This window comes from Lissotriton vulgaris, chromosome 11 (assembly GCF_964263255.1).
Source record: "Lissotriton vulgaris chromosome 11, aLisVul1.2, whole genome shotgun sequence".
Classification (NCBI taxonomy): Eukaryota; Metazoa; Chordata; class Amphibia; order Caudata; family Salamandridae; genus Lissotriton; species Lissotriton vulgaris.
In genome coordinates, this window is record NC_141699.1 from 927,582,354 (window position 1) to 927,600,538 (window position 18,185).

The window sequence follows — 18,185 nt, forward strand, 5'->3', positions numbered from 1 at the left end:
GGGTTTGCCCCATGTTGTGTGTGTGATTTGTTCTGCAGGGGGCCAAACACTGAATGAGCCACCGGAGGACATGTGATCTATTGACACGGGGTCTAGCGTTTCCGATGATTGCAGGTATGCAGTAACTGGCAACCGTCAGGTAATAATTGATACAGTCATTTGTGAGTTTGTGTGTTTTTACATCATCAATGTTCCTATTAAGCCCATTGAAGAGGGCTAATATACTTTCACCACTGTTCTTGCTTTTAAATATCACTACAGGTCTTGTAAATCTACAAATGTAAAGATTGAGAATAAAGAACCCCACATTGCCCTGATGAAGTTGCTGGATTAAGTAGCAACAAAACATGTTGGCAACAAGAAAGGAATGTTGGTATATTGGTAGCCATTTTTAATTGGCGAAGACTTGCAGCATCAGAATAAAGTTGAACAGCTAGCAAGCCTTACCACATTTTAGCAGTGAGAACCAAGCGTTTTGGTTGTCACAGGGGTCCTTGGTGTCTTTGCACAGTTTGTGATTAGTGGACTTATTGGTTCAGTTCACAACTTTTTCACCATATCATTATTATTTTGGGAAATTGGCACATTGTTTATTTCTCTTTTTTCTTTACAAACAACAAAGAGAGAGTGGCCGATGATGTGAAGTGGGTAAACTGGCAATTGCTTGTCAGGAACCCCCTCGGGTGCTGCTACCGTGAGGTACTCTCTCTTTGCTCACTTTATTTAATTTTTTAGAGTGGGACTAGACCTGGTAGTGACTTTTTATCAAAAGAGAAACACACCATGACCCAAGAGAATAGTGTTAACAAACACATCCAGGGGAGTTAGTAGAATTTCCTATCTAACCCTCTCAGTGAGATCCTGAACATTGGTGTGAGTTGGGTGAGGCCCCCTTTTGTTTACATTCGTCTGAGTGGCGGGCGGCCTTACTCTAATCTCCCAAATGCTCCTATAGTTTGCTCTTCAGCATTGGGTCAGTGTGGGAAATCCCATGTAAGGGCACAGCAGTGTGCAGATTCTGAGTGTGCTTTCGTCAATGCGTGCATTGCCTGACCTCAGTATGTTGATGTTTAGACATCTGACACTAATGTGCAACAGTAGTTGTGCCCACAGTACAACATGGTGTATGGCATAAGCTCATAGTAAGTGTGGACTGTTATGTTTTCATCTGTATCTGGGCTATCCCCTTCTGCTCCACCCAGATATTGTAGTGGCAAAATGTGGTGTGGTACATCTTTGCCCCTTTCAGGGCCCTAGGTGTGCTCAGAGCTATTTGTGTGTCTGGTTGAACACAGCATTGGAAAGGATAGTGTGCTGTGTGAGCATCAAATGGCGGACTTGTGCCCCGTTAGCTTGTTGACAGGCAGAGGACCAAGTCAAAAATTGGAGTCGCACAATGTTTTTGCACTGGGGGGTGTGTAACAGGGAAATGTCATCCTCTTTAGTGTTGCTTTGCTTGCATATGAATGTTCTGTTGATGCTAATGAACTGACCCTACATCTCTCTCTCTCATGCAGCATCTCCTGTGAGCACGGAAGGACAGGGGACGGACACCAGAGGTGAGACATCAAGCACGACTGCTGCACATGAGCACAGTGACACCGATGTGACCAGCACCTCGGAGGGGGACCGGAGTCTGCTTGAAGAATCATAGCCAGAGAAGCAGAGCTTAAAGTCATTAGACGTCAGCAGTGATACATCTATTTTGGTGGACACAGGGAATGGGGACTCTGCCTTCTCTTTCACAACACAGCATACAGTGCCCACTCTTGTACCTACATCCAGTAGTGCTGGCCGTGTTTGAATCAGTAAGAAGGGAAGAGTGTCCTTCACCCTTGGCACCACTGCTCATTTCCCCCCTGCTGCCATCAGTGCTGAGTGTATGGACTTTTTGCACCAGCTGTGTGTGGGCCAGACAGCTCTCCACAATGCCTTTGTAGACCACGACAAAAAGTTGGCACAGGTGGTTGCTTTTATGGAGGGCATTCATTCAGAGGTGGGTGGGCTACACCGGACTGTCCAGTCTTTGTCCTCCACTGTGGCGGCAACCCTTCAACTGGCACAATCTCAGAGTACAGCTCCAGTTCCTTTGTCCACCCCTCTGCTGGTGGCCACATTGACGATAGTGACCACACACCACAGACATCAAGGGCTAGACACAGCACACGCAGCACACAGCAGCAGCAGCCAAAGAGGTCCTGGGCACAGACACCATCCCCACAGAAAACTAAAGCCACCCTAGAGTGCAAAGACAAAAGCCCGTCAGGCGACTCCAAGGGCCACAAAGGCAAGAAGCAGATCTTAGGGTCACATGCCTCAAATTCATCCCCAGCCCAGGACTCTTCTGTTCCAAAAGCGTCTTGCAGAGACGAGCAGTTTCCCTGCCCGCTGAGAAGGTGGTGCCTGCTAAGAGTACACATACCAAGAGCTCCAAGGCAGATTCACCACAACTTCTATTCCCATCCAAAACCCTGTGAAGCAGGGAAAGTAGGCACTGTTGGGGGTACTCCTGGTAAACAGGAGATGGAGGTACATAGGCAAGGCCAGGCTCAGGGTACTGCTGGATCCAGCATGTCCCCAGAGGGAGGGGCACCATCTGCACTAGATGCAGCTTTGGTGGTGAGTCTGCCTGTTGTGTCCACACCACCTTCCATTAATCCCTAGACAGGGAAGCCATTTCAAATCCCAAAGAAGTGGAAAGGCACCCCTCAACAATCTCCCACCCACACTGCATCTCACGGCAGCATGACTCCACCTCCAGTTGCCTCTGCACCACCTGGTCCAAGCAGCCCTCCAGCTTTCCAGGCCACTGATGCCTCAGCCTCAGCTGGGACTCTCTCTCCCCGGCCAAACCTCCAACTTTCCCCGACACACAGCCACCTCCCAGTCCAACCGACAGCCAAGTCTGGGTGGACGTCCCCCTCACACACCTGTCTCACCCACAGCAGTGCCTGTACCACCCATTGTTACCACCCTGATTGTGTTGCTGACCATGGCAGGGTACAGTCACACAAGTTCCCTCTGCAGGATCTCATGCAACTACTCTAAGCATTGGACTGGACACTGGCCTTGATGCGTGCCCCTAACCTGTGCAGCTTTTCATGGACATACTCTGCACCTTGCCCTGGCCACTGGCCTTGTTGTTCCCTACTGTTTGCCACATGCCTCTGCAGGATCTCATGTACCTCAACTCCATTTTGCCCTGGTTACTGGCCTTATTGTTCCCTGCTGTTTGCCACTTGACTGTGCAGGATCTCATGTACCTCATCTGCTCTTTGACCTGGCCAGTGGCCTCGTTGTTCCCTGCAATTTGCACCTTGCCTGTGCAGGATCTCATACACCTACTCTGAGCTTTGGACTGTCCACTGGCCTTGATGTGTGCCCCTTACCTGTGCAGCTTCTGTTGGACATACTCTGCACTTTTCCCTGGCACTGGCTTTGTTGTTCCCTGCTGTTTGCCACTTGCCTGTGCAGGATCTCATGTACCTCAACTGCACTTTGCCCTGGACTCTGACCTTGTTGCTCCCTGCTGTTTGCTACTTGCCTTTGCAGGATCTCAAGTACCTCATCTGCACTTTGCCCTGGCCACTGGCCTTGTTGTTCCCTGCTGTTTGCACCTTGCCTGTGCAGGATCTCATGCAACTACTCTGAGCATTGGACTGGCCACAGGCCTTGAGTGTGCCCCTTACCTGTGCAGCTTCTCATGGACATACTATGCACTTTGCCCTGGCCACTGGCCTTGTTGTTCCCTGCTGTTTGCTACTTGCCTGTGCAGGATCTCATGTACCTCAACTGCACTTTGCCCAGGACAGTGGCCTTGTTGTTCCCTGCTGTTTGCACCTTGCCTGTGCAGGATCTCATGTACCTCAACTGCACTTTGTCCTGGCCACTGGCCTCGCTCTTGTCTAATTTTTGGAGCCTATCTGGGTCATGTGTGAATAAAAATAAGTTACTCCATGTGTCTGCCTTGTCAGTGTTCTTGCTAAATAAAACATTATCTGTGTGGGTATGGTTTACTGTGACACATGCACTATATGCCACTTCAACATTGCCTATGGCTTGGTTCCTCTGATCCTGTTTTCTCCATTTTGGGGTCCCAGACTTGTGCATCTGTGGGTGTTGGGTTAGCTGAATGTGTGTTTGCTGAAGGACTGCTTGACTTCCTTGGTGTGTTGTTGTCTGTGTGCTGTTTTGATTGTTGTTGTTGGTGTTCCTGGTGTGTCATTCATGTCTTTGTGGAACAGGTGTGTTTGTTGTGCACACACTGCTTGGTGTGCATGCAGTGCTGTGAGTGTATGTTGCCTTGTCCTTGCCTGGTGTGCATCCCCCGATGTGCTGCTGTGTTTGCAATGTGATTTCTTGGCATGTGCATCTGGTGTGTGTCTGATGTGGCTGTGTGCAGTGTTTGGGCTATGTTGTCTCATGCAGTTGACAGGTGCTCTGTGTGTTGTGTTGTATTTGCATGCCAGTGTGAGTCTTTTGTTGGTGTGTCTCTTTCAGATATGTTTTACCAGTGTGTTGTGCCTTACTTGTGTGTCTGTCACATGTACGTAGATCCATTCTTGTTCCTGTGGTTGTGTTTGGTGCATCCTTGGTGTTTCCTCCTCTCATATTTGAGCTGTCTCTTGTCATTCTTGTGCATGTGGTACACTATGACACCATGTTGACTTGATGGGTGGTATGGTATGTATATCTGTGTGGTTTTGTAGGCTCATTTATCCCAGGTTGTGTCCATGATTGTTTTGTGTTGATGCACTTCTTGTCTGTGTAGTGGTATGTTGTTTGTGCATTTTTCTTGACTGGGGAGGTTTTGTACTCCTGTTGTGTCTGTGCTCCAGTTACCTTTCCACAGTTTTGCTGCACATGTCATGTCTGGTCTTGTTGTGGTTCTGTGTGTGTTTTTATTTTGTTATCTGTTTGGCTGTTGTTTTTTACACACATTGGTTCAGGCTTCCCTGTGTGTATGTCATGTTTATGGATCCCTCAGGGTGTGTGATTGTTTGTCAGTGTGTTAACTGGACATTATTGGAACCGTTCTGTGTGTTTGACACTGCTGTTGTGTGCTGCAGGTGTGAGGGGGTATGTGTGAAGGTTCATACTTGTGTTTGACAGTCATGGTGTGTTGCAATGGGTCCTGTGTGTGTTGTGTTGCTGACATACTCCTGCCAAGTAGTTGGATACAGATTTATGGCTGTTCTCTGTTTGACTTAATTCCCTTCCTTTCATCCCTGTGCCTATACATGGGTTGACTTGCTGTCTCCCTGAGTTGTTGCACTGAGATGACTGTGGTTTGAATTCACTCACTGTGCCAGCCATGTGTGATTTGATGGGCTGAGGGTGTTGTTATGAGTTCATTGTCATGCATGTGGTGTACACATGCTTGGTGGTTGGCTCCTTGGCCATCCATTTGTTTGCACCTCTCTTTGGCTTTCCTATTTGTTGTCCTCCATTGCTGCTGGCATGTGGTCTTTGTATGTGGCTGTGTGTCAGTGTGGGGTATGTCTGTGTGACGGGAAACATCCTTTACCACGCGGATTTTACTCCGCAAGGCTTTAACAACGCGTCCATTACAACGCAAGTCGTAACCACGACTTGCGCTGGAGGGCGCTAGAGGATTAAGAATAATATATTTACTATTCCAACACCTTCCCTAGTGTCCACGGGGACTGGTGTTAGAATAGTAAATTATACTATTCTCAATCCGCGCCCCCAACGCAAGTCGTGGTAACGACTTGCGTTGTCAGGGACGCGTTGTTAAAGCACGCGTTGTGACGGTACTTGGCAGGTTGGGTGTCCAGTTGGGTGACTGTTCATTATCTGTGCGTATGTTCATTTTGTGCTTGGACTCAGTTGTCTTGCCATGAGTGTGGTGTTGTGATGTGTGGGTTGCCCTAGCCCTCTGCTTCTTTGCTGTGTGTTCCTCTACAGCCACACCTACTGTGGCTGTCTCCCTAGTTGTTTGGTGTGTGGTGCAGGGTGTGGGTTCACCTGGCTAGTTATTGTGCATGGGGGAGCACATGAGGGGCAAGTGGCATGTCCCTTCATGGGGGGGGCTAGTGTGTGGAGGATGCAGGTGTGGCCCTGTGGTCTTTGTGCACTGCCCATGTCTGGCGGTGGCCCTGCCTTCTACATTGTGCGCATGTTTTCACACGGCTTCACCCCAGTGGTGACGCGACCAGGACATTACTTCAAGATCACGGTAGATGGGTGTCTCGGATGCTGAGGGGTGCTTTTGTGTCAGGTAGGACATGTGTGGGTACACTTGTGGATTTGTTCCTTTCCCCACCAGGGTGTCTGGTGTGGCCAGGAACACCATATCAGCCCAGGAGCTGTGTGTTGTGGTTCTGTGCGGAGTTGTGTTATTGTGTACCTGCGGCGGCGTCTGCGACGGTGCATGAGTTGCTGGTGATGTATCAGGTACAGCACCGGGAAGACGTGTAGCGCTGGATCCATTGCAGTAGTGACCGGTGTAGCAGGGTTTCCGTTCTCCCACAGAACTGTGCACAGAGATCTAGAACCTGGGTGAGTCAGGGTGACCCAGAACTCACCTTTGTTTCAGAAATCCCCTTACCAAGCTAGCTACAGTGTCTCATCGGTAGTAAATACTTCCCAATGACTTAGACAATCCAGAACATGAACTTAGAATACCTCAGGTATCGTGGAACACATGAACACTCTTTCGTTATATAATCATTACAAACCGAAACTGGGAGGCAGAGAACACACGTGCAAGTTTGAAATGTTTATTTTTCAATGCAACATTCTCAAACGCAGTATCTTATATAATATCAACATACATATTATAAAAATCAGAGTTAGCAGCATAGTCACTAATCCATAATAAGCAAAAGGTGATAGCATGTTATGATGCAGAGATCTATATAATTCTGTATCACCTATATTTCGCGCACCCTAATTAGCATATTATATTATATCTAAGAAGGTCTCATCTGGGTTCTTAGCAGGGCGGACCCATACCTCTAATTCTCAGTAGGAGGAGATCACATCAACCGCTACCAGCTCTCAGCATGCGAAGCATCAAGTGTGTTTTTCATTCTCTGTAACTCTATCTTAAACCCACGTAGAGCCCAATGTTGGCAGCAACATTATTTGTGTTATGACTAACGTGGTGCGAGGATCAGGCCTTCAGCAACCTTGTGTTAGGTTATTCTTAGAGTGTGCAGTTCTCAGTGTGCAGCAGACAGTTGTACCAAGTGTACCAAGCACGACTGATACCAGGGCAATCACATATTATTCTCAAATAAATCACATCTTTCGTCTAGGTTGAAAGCTACAATAACAATTAGGTGTCGTGTGCAAATCGAAGCAGAAAGAAAATATGGCGTTTAAACATTTAATAAGCACATGCTAACTTAACACAATATATAGAAACGTAGTAACCATATGACACCCCCCCAATGATCCGAGGACAGTTAAAAAAGAAAAATTATAAGCCAATACTCTATGAGAGGCAGGACATGAAAGCAGAGTTCAATGATATTGAGCCAAGCTAAATATATGTAAATGTATGTAAAATTTAAAAATAAAATTCATGTATGAATGCCTATAGTGGCCACACAAAATATAAAAAGTCGAACTTGAGGCCTACTCTCAGTTAATAGGCCCGGAACATCTGAAAAAATCGAATGTTCGTATTGAAAGAGGCACCATTCAGAATTACTAAAAAGTCACGTGCCATAATGATGGAAGTCTTCAAAGTCACTCATGGGTTGAATGAATATGCAAAATAGGTAGCCACAGCTTCCAACATGAAATCACTGTCATCATCCGAAAACAGTTCAGCCATCCAATTAAGCAATGGGAAAGAACATACGTGCTCCTCCAACACCGATTCCTCTAGCAACATCAGAGGACAACTCAGTGGGTTCTCGAGAACGCTCTGTGCCAGAAAGTCATGCGCCGCTGCGAATATGTCCCACTGACCCATTAGTCCATGCATCGCTGCCACAGCCATAACCCTTTCGCCAGAACAGACCAGCTCGTGAGCCACTACGGGGTTCATCAGCTGATCAAAGTTGACGTCAGGAGAAGTCGGTAAACAGAGACACAAATCAATGGCCCAGTCGAAATCACAGCTCAGGCAATGAAACACGGGCTGGACACATGTGAAATAGGAAAATCTGAAGGATAATCCAAAAGCCGTGCCTAAAGACGCAAGCGGCAGGGAGCCATAGTAATCAAGCATCCGGTTGCGAAACAGCATCAGTAGGTGCTGAGCGTTTCCTTGTGCAGAATGGGTGACGTAAATAATTAATTTACTCTCTTAATTTCTATGCAGGTAAGTACTTAATCAATAATAACTCAGATCGGAAAGAAAAAACCAGAGTCCGTGGTGTTAGAGTTCTTAGGGGTTTTATTCCTTAAAAAGGAATGGTCATGACCAAGATATCTGATTCTGACCACCACAGGGGTTTCAGAAGGGATAGAGCGCTACATTTTATTGACAATACATAGCTTATATACTTAACTCATGTCATATGAAACAGTGCAGGAGGCGTAACAGCTGAGAGAAGACAAGATAACAGTATACACGTGGTACTAGTACGTAATCAAAAGGCGTGAACTAGGCGTGTGTGCTAGAAACGTCACGGGTAAGTGACACAAGGGGGTGGCACTAACAGAAAATGTTGCAATGTCAGCAGAAATCGGAAGCTTGGATGCGCGCGCAGCTGCATGACATGTGATTGACGTGAAGCTGGAGGGTGCAGGGGACTTGACATTTACACTGACGGAAAGAGACAGAAGTCTGGCATGTCAGATCAACTTGTACCTTTATCATATCTGATATCTGATGTTGTAGGAACTAGGCTATCTGGGCGGAAAGGTCTCTGGGGCAGAAGCTATTCTATACTAACTGAGAGTGCGTGTATATGCGCCTAAGTGTCTGCATGAGAAGCGTGGGGGCAAGGGGCCTTCCATGGAAGCATGGCAACAGGGCTATGAATTACTTGCACTGAGACAGGTCGGCCCTTTGGCTCTGCAGCTGGGGAGGATGTTTACTGAAGCTAGTAGGCAGGAATGCATTTTCGAGAAGCGGAACAGATAACTCGAAGGTTATAGTCAGTCTTGGCAGAAAGCAGGCTGAGCTGAGCGCGAGGGGCCGCGCTGGAAGTAAGTCAGAGTTCACGGGTACAGGGGCAGCCTGGGCAGAGGCTGTCAGAGTCAGAAGCCAGAAAAGGGGCTCGATAGCAGAAATTCAGGGCCTACTTTGCCAGAGCAGAAAAACGTGGAAGTACACCACAAAAAGACGTTGGCATGGCATATTTAGGAACGGGCTATTTAATCCATTCAGGGTGGATCTGAAAGAGGACAAGTTAACGTTGGACGCAAATGTATTTGCGTCTTCATAGCTGACACAGGAGGGAAGTTACATGCACTTTAAGCTGGTACATGGAGTCGGTGGGGTACGCGCTAGGGAACACAACTTGACCATAAAATTTATATTTCCTCATTCCCTCCTTGTTCCCTACGGACCCTTCATGAAATCTCGATCCTCATAAATCGATCAGTTTGTTCTTGTAGCATCATTTGCTCATCTTTCTTTCTTTGACGGCTTGAAAGGAAACTGGAATGTTCAATACAAGAGGTGGCACACAGTCCACAAATCGCTGGCCCGCACTGCAGGCACAGGCAGCAACTGAATACTAGGACTTGGCCAATGCCTAGGAAGGATAGGATCTTCCATCCCCAAGCTGTTAACGTTGTCCAGAACCAACCGGACCAAGTCCAGGTGCCTGGATTCTGATGTATCTGATTTGCAATTGTATGGAGACGTGTAATAGCTTGATATACAGCTGGTGCGTTTTGTGGTATGAAAACACAGCAACTTGACCCGATGACCTTACAAGCTCCACCTCTATCTGCCAAGATGACGTCAATAACAAGACGGTTCTGAAGGACAACAACCCGCATGGCGGACTGCTCTTCTGTTAGGTTACCTAAGGCGGAGGCAGTTTCATTCACTACTGCTTCAAGTGTTCTAGTTAATCTACGTATTGATTTACTATTCTGAACAGGTCCTAAAAAGAAAAAGAATCCTTTATTAAAATCAGTGTACTGTTCCCATGCCGTTTCTGTGTAGTCGACAAGTGGGATATCTCTTCTGGGTCTATTCTTTACTAGATTTGTATTTCTGTGGTAATCAGGGGGAGCTAGGAAAACAGGTGGCAGAAGGAATGCAATGTAACAGGTACCATCCCAATCTGGAGGTAGACGTATGTATGCGGTATGACCACAAACAAAGTAAGAATGACGAATAGCTTTAAAAGACGATTTTCCATGATCACTGAATTCGACCACAGTAGTGCATTTGCTATGACCTAAGTGTACTGAACCTTTCTTCCTGATACATAATTCACCAGTGACTGGCAGTACTGACATAGTGGGTATAACAGGTGCGGCTTCGGATTCAACAGTAAGAATCATAAGGCTAATTGTATAGTTACCTAATCCATACACTTCATTTTCTAGATCAGTTCCTATTCTAGTGGGGAGTCCCTCCTTATCAGGGTAACAGACGTCGAGCAGGACTAAGTTCAGGTTTCCCCAAACCCAGCCTCCATCGGAAACAGCAATATCAGGATCTAAGGAATTAATTATTTTAAACCATGCACCGCAAGAGCCATTGTGAGTGAACGGGTACGGAAAGAGGGGCAGAGCTCCCTTGTAATTCTGGTAGGGAGGGAGTCGGCCACATATTCAGCAATCTGTAGCATTGTTAGTTTGATGAGAATGGTGTAGCATACTAATGAATGTGTTGTTGCGCAGCGCAAGTCTGTAGGAGAGTTCGTGTGGAGGTAACTCACTAAAAGTGTGTTCAGCAGATACATTGTAGGCAGATTGTTCACGCTTGAAAATAGGGTAGTAGATAGGTAGTAAGATGCTAGCAACAATAATTAAAATACTCAGAATAAACATAATTAACAATGTCACTATACAGTGACTACGAAGTGATTTGCAATATGCACCTTTCTTAATTTGTCTCTCTCTCTCTCTATCTCGATCTAGGGGATACATGTCAGAAACTATTTAACCGATTCACCTAGGGGAGGACTTAAACAATTAAACTGTCTGACTTGCTAGATCGGAGTTTCGTTCTGTACTCCTCTTGGGGAGTTTTTTCTCGTTCAGATACTGTAAAGTCTTTTTGCTCAACACAGTCTTTGGTGGGGGTGGACGAGTCTCGATCAGGTTTCAGTTCAAAAAATTTTTTCACATGACTCGTGTGAACCCACCCCTTTCTCCCTTCGATCTTCACGGCGGTCCTCGTGGTGAGAAGAACGGTCTTCGGCGATTTCCAGCGGGGCTCCAACGGACTCTTTCTATCAAAATTGCGCACTAATACGAGGTCCCCAGGACGGACATCATGTGGCTTTACATCAGTGTTGTCAGGGAAGGCTGCGGCAACCTGTGAACGACATGATTGGAGTGCAGACATCAAGGAGGCAAGGTAATCTGTCAGCATATTACAATCAACATCAGTAATTTTTTTCGGAATGGGCGTCCCCCACATATTCGGTGGTCTGCCAAAGACCACCTCGTACGGGGATAGCCCTGATCTCGAATGGGCAACCATTCTCATATAGAATAGTGCCACTGGCAGGGCGACTATCCAGTCGACCCCTTTCTCCTGACATATTTTTGCAAGGCGTATCTTTAGTGTCTGGTTATGCCTTTCTACAAGGCCTGCGGCTTCAGGATGTCGGACACAATGGAATTTCCACTGGTATCCTAGCAATAAAGAAACTTCTTTCATTAATGCAGATGAGAATGGCTGACCGTTATCTGAGTACACGACACGAGGCAAACCGTACCGTGGGAAAAATTCACGAACCAGCTGCTTGGCAGTGGTCGGAGCAGTGTAATCTGGGACTGGGTATGCTTCGGTCCAGCGGGACAGAGCACAAACAACTACGAGAACATATTTAAATCCTCGACAACGGTCCATCTGGATATAATCCATCTGGAGGACTTCAAAAGGGTGATCGGGAGGATGAAATCCACCTTGCTCTACAGGGACGCTTTTACCTGGATTGAACTGACAACAGATCATGCAAGTACGCACTTTCTGTTTCGCTGCTGCTCGTAAGTGTTTATTGTTCCAAAGATTCTGTAAACTGTCTAACATCGCTTTCTCTCCTAGATGTGCTGGGCTATGTGCTGTATTTATCATGACTTGAACCATAGAGTCAGGGAGAAACCATGTAGATTTTCCCTTTGTCACCCAACCTTGATCTGTTTGGATCCCTCCTTGTTCAATCCATTTCTTTATTTCTTCTGGGGTAGCATGTGTCTGAATATCGATAACATCTAGTGTGGGATCCCTGACTGTCATGCAGTGAGTTGGTCCTGTTGTCTTTGTCATATCAGTTGTCTGAGTGTGAGTCAGTGCTGTATGTTTTGCTGTCTGGTCTGCCAGGTCGTTACCCTGGGAAACAGAATCCGTGACTTTAGTATGTGCTTTACACTTCATGACCGATATTCCTGAAGGCAGATGTATTGCTTCTAACAGTGCTTGAATGAGGGGACCATGTTGGATCTTGGCACCATGAGAGGTCAGAAAACCTTGTTCTTGCCATAACATGCCGAAGTCGTGTACAACTCCGAACGCATAACGGGAATCAGTGTATATGTTGACATTTCTGTTCTTGGCTAGAATACAAGCTCGGGTCAGAGCAATAAGCTCTGCCGCTTGAGCAGACAGTGTATCAATGCGATGTGTTTCTTTAACTTCGGTTTCAGTGGTCACGGCATACGCGGCCACTAATTCTCCTGTACTTGTTCTCATACATGAACCATCCACATAAAGTGTCAGGTCTGGATTTGTCAATGGAACATCTGTTAAGTCTCGTCGGGGCTTTGTTACTGCATTAATGATCTCTATGCAATCATGCGGGGCTGGATCTGTCATAATTGTAGGTAACAATGTTGCGGGGTTCAGGATGCTGCAGCGTCTGATTTCTATGTGTGGCTGGAATAGCGTTAATTCGTAACCTGTCAGTCGTGCTATAGTCAAGTGCTGAGTCTGGGTTCTGTTTAAAAGAACCTCTACAGAATGTGGAACTTGTACTGTTAACTGATGGCCTAAAACGATTGAATCGCTCTGTCTTATTGCTAACGCTGTTGCTGCTACTGACTTTAAGCATGCAGGGAGTGCCTGGGCTACTGAATCCAATGTACTTGAAAAATAAGCACAAGGCTTATGTGAACCTGCTTGATCTTGAGTGAGGACAGACAACGCTGTACCATCACGTTCTGTAACAAAAAGTGTAAACGGTTTGCTGTAACATGGTGTCGCTAAAACTGGTGCTTGGCATAATGCTTTCTTTAATTCCTCAAAGGCTTGTGTGTGTTCCTGAGTCCAAGGGAGGGCAATCGAAGTTGCTGCCTCCTGCGTTGTTAACTGGATGAGTGGTTTAGCTAGAAATGCATATTGAGGAATCCATTGTCTGCAGTACGAGGTGAGGCCTATGAAGGCCCGTACTTCCTTTTGTGTCTGGGGTCGTGGCATATTTACAATTAACTGGATGCGATCGGGAGTGAGCTGTCTCCCCACTTTGGACAGCAAGTGACCCAAGTACACAACTTGCTGAACACAGAATTGCAGCTTCGAAGGAGACACCTTGTGTCCCTTGTCGGCCAGAAAATGTAGAACTGTCAGTGATGCTCGTTCACATTCGGGCTCACTTCGTGCGGTGATCAACAGATCATCGACGTATTGCAGTAAGGCTGTGTTAACTGGCATTTGAATACAATCTAGTTGTCTTTTCAGTGCTTGACTGTAGATGCTGGGGCTTTCTGTGAATCCTTGAGGTGCGCGGGAAAATTTGAAACTTCGTCCATTTAAACTGAATCCGAAGAGATATTGGCTCTCCGGATCAATGGGTACACTGAAGAAAGCGTTCTTGAGATCAATTACAGTAAAGAACGTTGCTTCTGAATCAATGGCAGTCAGTAGGGAAGAGATATCGGGTACCACAGGGTACTGCGGTACAATACATTTGTTCAGTTCTCGAAGATCAATCACCAGCCGATATACTGGCGGTGCATTGGGGTCAGTACGTTTAAGAATAGGAATGATTGGTGAATTACAGATATTGGAGTCGGTCTCTACGACCACTCCCTGGGCAATGAGCTCTTCAATGATTTCCAGTAAAGCCACTACAGCATCGGGTGGTAACTTGTATTGTCTGATTCTGGGTAGAACAACTCCTGTCTTGAGTGTAACACGGTATGGAGTGATATGCATACAGCCTACATCAGTTGGGCCTTTTGCCCATAGGTGATCTGGTACATTTCTCAATCTGACATCAAATTCTCGCAACACATAGTGACCCTTGAAATCCCGTAGAAAGAGTCTAACTCCCTCCGGGGAACAGCAGATTATAGCTCCTAGAGCCTTCAATGTTTTAATTCCTAACAGGTTTTCTGGGCATGAGTTCGTAAGTAACAAATCTGTAACTCGTGATAATGGACCCACAGCCAGGGGTACTGGTTCCGATACTTCATTTACAATAGGTTGTCCTGAAAAACCAAGGGAAACATTCTGTGAGCCTGAGAGGGGTGCCCCTGGGACTTCATTATGGCTAATTGTGGTGCGGCTTGCCCCTGTATCAATTAAAAACTTTCTGTCTTTTCCCAATACGTGACTGTGTACATAAGGACCTTCTTGATCTACAGGAATTTCAATAAGAGGCACGCCACCTTCCCTCTCTAGGCTGTTTCATGTATATCGGGGGTAATCTGGATATGCAGATTGGGCATACTGGTACATCTGTTGTGAAACTTGTTGAGTCGCGGCAATGGGCTGTGGTCCTGCTACTGTCTGTGCTGTGTGTGGTGGAGCATGCATAGGTTGTGTATTCTGCATGGGCTGTACATTCTGTGAGGTCTGTTGCTGGGCCTGATCTTGTCTAGGCGGATGCGGTCTTTCTTTAGTTTTCCCTGTTGCTATGTTATGTTTCAGGACGGGACATTCATGTACGTAGTGACCTGGCTGCTTGCAGTAATTGCACGTTCCCTTGACGGGAGCTGTACTGTGACTTGTCTGGGTCCCACCCTTTCTTTGACCGTCGGCTGGGACCGTCTGAGCTACTAACATTTTCATCTTTGTGTCTTTTCATGCGCTTATGTTCCTGATCTTGTTCTTCTCTAATTCTGTTCTGATGATATTGGAGCATCTGTAACATCTGGGATGGCGTATTTGCCTGCCAAGTACTTTCAACTTTGTACACTCGGTTTTTAACTAATGGTAGGGAGTTCTCGACTAGTTTTGATACAAAAAGGTGTGGATATGACTCGCTGCTTGGTTTTAGGCCACTATTAATAATGAAACATTTCTCGAATCTTGAATAGAAGTCACTAGTATCTTCATCATGTTTTTGTTTACAGGACGAGATGGCGTCCCAATCTTCCTTTCTAGTTGTCAATAATCTTGGCAGGACCTGTACTATTAAACCGGGTAATGCTTTAGTCTTTTCCCCAAGGCCTACCCCTGGGACCCGTTTGCTTTCTTCGTCTTCTATTTCTGCCCATGCAATCTTTGTGTCCCCCACCTCCCATTCTTTTTCCTTTAATTTCTCGTAAATGCCCGTGGGCAACAGCACCTTCAACATTTTCATGATATCATCATACGTGTAATCCCCCATCAGTAACATGTCTTTAAGCTCTCTGTGAAAACCTGCAGGGTCTTTATCATGACACGGAACTAGTTTCTTCATTTCTAACAGTTCTAACTTAGTCAGTGGCGTATGTACATATACACGTTTCAAGGTGTGATCCGTACCCATAACTGGGTGTACTTCTCGTAAGGGGTTCTGACTTTCAATGCCACTCCCGCATTGCATGTGGTACGTTTTTCTTTCTGGAGGCGGGGCGGGAACATATTCAGAGCTTATGAAGGTGTTATATTTATGTCGTTGTTCTAGAATTATTTGTATTAACTTGGTACTGAAACCTCTCCATCTATCCATGAGTAGTGCTTCTAATGTCTCGTGTAAGGGACCTGGATCAGAATGTTGGTTTCTGTATTTCGTGAGGAGGTGCTGAATCATGTATACACCTGCTAGTTTCTGTTCGTCTGGGGAAAGGTTCAAAAACGTCTGTGCTAAGGTATCATCATTATATATGTCTGGATTTTCGGCCCATAAGATGGCTGACCGGGCTAGTTCTTGTTCATCCATCGAATTGAGTACATGGTACCCCATTCTTTCTCGTAGTCTTTTATCAGTCTCCTGGAACTGATGTTCAGAAGAATTCGGATTTGTTAGAGCAGAGAGAAAAACTCTCTTGTTTTCCGGACGGATGCCCTTCCTAAGGTAAGTTCCCTTACCTACATATGCTATAGTATCTGCAGTCCTTTCTGGTTCTTCACGTTCTTCTTCCTCCTCGGAGGAAGCCTTTTCTTGTTCTTTTTGGTGTGCTGCTATCACTGCTTTTCTAATTTTCTTATACATACTGGCTATGCAAGTCCCCTTGTCATGTTTTCCTTCGGCTATATTTTGACCCCACTTGTTCAGTGCATCTAATTCACTCTGATCTGTTCCAGGTCTGTCTCGTTCTCTTATTAAACAATTTATGAAAAATCGTAGTATCTGTGCTTGAATGTCAACTTTCTGTTTCTCCATGGCATCCTTGATACTGTCAGGGTCTTTCCCTGTCTGAACAAACTCATATATTCTATCTAGATGGTCCTTCATTCCTACATAGCATAGCAAGATATCAGTGGCAGATCTTAACCGTAGGGATGCCAATATCATTAGATCGTCTTTACCGGGTACTGGATCATATCTACAAACGGAAATGTTTTCTCTGAGCACGTCAAGGCGAGGGGACTTGAACGTGAGAGGACTCTGCGTATCCCTGAGATTGAATCTGCGTGTTAATGGCGGGGTCCGGAGACCCGCGGTCGCACCTCCTGAAGCGGAGGCTTGGGCATTATCTCCCTGTGGAGTCTGTATCTGAGCTTGAATTTGTCGTTTAGTAGGATCAGGTAGACTTTGTTTCGGTAGGTCAATTTTAGGTGCGGGAAGTGGCGGGGCTGGCGGAACGGGGGAGGTCTGTCGCGGTACCGGCGGAACATGATCTGGGGGCGGAGTGCCACCCCCGTCCCTGTCAGTAGGCAGGGCACGAACAGGCAGATTGGCGTAAGTGTAAGCTGGTGCTACATCCTCTAGATAAGAATTTAGGAATATGTCTTTAGTAGTCTTATGCAGTACTTTAGTTGGAACTAATGGTGGCGGTAGGTTTTTCGGTATTTCTGATAGGGCCTCAGGTGTGCCCTCGGCTGCGAGATACATACCGTTTACGAGATTGTTTCGGGCACGGTCTATTTGTTCTGTTTTTACTCGGATCCCTTCAGTAACTAGCTCGTTTTCTTGGGCTTTTTCTGATTCTTTAAGTCTGTCTTCTCTACGGAGTGCTTTCTCAGCACGCTTATGTGATTCCTTACGCCAGAATTCTATGGCGTCTTTCTGAGATTGTCTAGCTTTCTTTTTCCATAATGCTTCTTCTACCTTCATGATGCACTCGGCATCCCATGTTCCGGTAGCGGGCCATCGGTGTCTTTCGTCTAGATGCTTGGTATAGTCGGCCCATAAGTCTAGATACAATATGGCATCTATGCCATGTTTATGATACATAAAGTTACCAGGAGTGTCCCTAGGGGGAATAGGAATTTCTTCCTCCAGTATCCCTTTCCTAGTTCCTTTCTGCTTTAACTTGTTGAAAAACGGCATTTTGCTTACTTATTACTGAATGTTCAATCCTTACTACTTAATACTGGATACAGCTAGTTTATACAAAAAACACAAAAATGCACAAAAAAAAAACGGTCACATTCATACCACGACAATAATCACATGAAAAGACATTTGAGACATAGATGACTACCCCCTATACTGGATGTACTGCTAAACAGTACAGATACACTGGTGTAGCAGTGCAGAAATTCAGAATACTAGATATACTGCTAAACAGTACAGATACACTGCCTAAAAACAGTGCAGACCGGACTTGTGTACCCAAACCCGTCTAGATACGACCCAGCAATGGTACTCACCGGGAAGCACGGAAACAGAAGGCCTCGGAAAACTCGACTGGACTCGACTCGACACTTCGGAAAACTTCGGAAAACTTCGGAAACCTGGTGGGCCTCTTGACACCTC